Source organism: Cibotium barometz, chromosome 4 (assembly GCF_041138505.1).
Source record: "Cibotium barometz isolate CiBa-2024 chromosome 4, ASM4113850v1, whole genome shotgun sequence".
Classification (NCBI taxonomy): Eukaryota; Viridiplantae; Streptophyta; class Polypodiopsida; order Cyatheales; family Cibotiaceae; genus Cibotium; species Cibotium barometz.
In genome coordinates this window covers 12,291,108-12,293,465 of record NC_141049.1, presented here as the reverse complement: position 1 = coordinate 12,293,465, position 2,358 = coordinate 12,291,108, and positions in this window count along the sequence as shown.

Here is a 2,358-nt window from a genome sequence, read left to right as displayed (position 1 = left end):
ATTTCATTCACCGGTTTACCCACCATGACAAGTCGAGGGAATGACTCGGTCTAGGTGGTGGTGGATAGGTTAACCAAGAAAACGGTTAAAACGCCAGAGTTGGCAAAACTCTTTATTAAACATCTCTACAAGCTATATGGCTTGCCCGCAAATATAGTGTCGGATAGAGATAGAAAGTTCAACAGTCATTTTTGGAGGGAAGTCTTCAAAAAGTTGGATACTACTCTGAGTATGAGTATGGTAGATCATCTGGAGTCTGATGGTCAAACAGAAAGGGTTAACCAAGTACTCGAGAATATATTGCGTTCTTATGTAAGTAAGAAGCAATCAAATTGGGAAGAATATTTGTCCATATTGGAGTTTGCTTATAACAGCTCCAAGCATTTAGCGAGACTGGATTTACACCATTCATGTTAATGTATGGATTCCAGCCGAGATCTCCGATGGCTGTAGGCCTAGAAAAGGAGAAGATTCAATCTGTCAAGGATTTCCTTGAAGATATGAATGATATGCTCAGAGCCGCACGTGAGAGCATTCGTAGCGCTCAGGATCGCGCTAAAACTTATGCGGATAAAGGACGTAGAAAGGTGACCTTTGCAGAAGGTGACTTTGTATTCCTCAAGGTTCCTGCGCAGTCAGAAACCATGAAAATGGGAAAGTGTGATAAACTTTCTCCGAGATATTGTGATCCTTTTAAAATCCTTAAGAAGATTGGGGACGTAGCATATAAACTTGAGTTACCGGAGAGTTCTCAAGTCCATCCTGTCTTCCATGTCAGTAAACTGAAGAAATCAGTTCACGGGTTAGAGAACGCAGTTTCTCCAGAGATTTTGGTGGACTTGATAGAGCCACCAAAGATACCACATGAACCTAAAAAGATTCTACAGTATCGTGACAAACAAACCCGACATAAAGTGTACCAGGAGGTACTTGTTAAATGGACAGATAGGGATGAGGAGGTAGCTACCTGGGAACGCCGTAGTGCAATTTCCAAAAGGTTTCCCCAGTTTGTTTTCGAGGACGAAAACTCTTCTTAGGGGGAGGGGGTAATGTCACGTAGGCTGTAACGCCTGTGTGATAGACGGCAGACCGGATGGCCATGTCCGGGGTTCAGTTGGAGAGGATGCCCATGCGGAGTCATGGGCGGCCAGGCTAGTGTGGACGGCAGGCCACACACTATATAGCCTGGGGGATGAGGGGCAATCCTCATTCTTCCTCTATGGCTGGGTAGTGAGCCAGAGGCCGTCCCCTCCTGTAGTAACGCCCGTAGCGGCGTTACGGATATTTAACAGGTTTTCTGCATCTGAGTTATCCTCACTCAAAAAGAGTCGGTATAAGTGAGTTATCCCAAAGGAGAGGATTGGGTGTTGGGGCATCTGAGTTATCCTCACTCAAAAAGAGCTTGTATAACTTTTGTTTGCGTTTGGCTAGGAATGCATGCTTCCCCATTTCCTTGCTTTGCGTACCGTATGAATTTGTATCATGCCAACCTTACAAAAGCATGAGGTCATCCATCTATGTAGATCTCAAAGCCTTTCAAGGTAATTTATTTGGCCATAAAAGCTTATGAGAGCAAAAGCATTCTTGAATTTGACAAAAGAAGCCATGTCTCTCTCGTATGGGCTGGCATTGTCTCTCAGCAGGTCCTCTCAATACTTCATCCCTATGTCATCTAAGCTCTACCAAGTACATCCCGACACATCTTTAGTTCTTATACTGCATCACCCATGCTAGTGGGGTGAGAACCCCTCCCAGAAGAGGCAATGAAATCCCCCCTATATCTCATAATACCATGGGTATCTAAACGTGTAGTAAGCCTTGTCCTCTACCTCTATGGTGCATACTTGCATATTTGCTCCTCTCGTGGGATGTTCTTGGCTCTCCCAGTCTACTTGACTAGGGCTCACAAAGGCAGAGAGTGCGCTATAGAGTGAGGGAGAGCTTCTAAGTGACATAATTTGGTGGACATAAAGATACTGAGGAGCTCTCTCTCTCTCTCTCTCTCTCTCTCTCTCTCCTTGCATGGCCAAGGGCAAGTCAAGGAGGTGGCGTAAGGCACAAAGCATTGAATAGGAAGGGGTGAGGGGTGAGGATGGAGGCATGGGGGAAATGTGTGCTCCAATGTTATGAAGCTTAGATTAATCTCAATTGTTAAGGTGTTTGGATGATATGCTTGAGGTCATGGGCTAAAAACCCTTGATGGCTACCCCCAATGACGCTATCTTGTAATCCCTTGTACCGCATCAATGTTAAAATTAGTCGCCAATTTTTTTTAAAAGTCAACATTGCAATGGATTTTTGGGTGTGACGTGTCCACATATTCAAGCTAAAAGGCAACTTTAATAAAAAAATGTTCTT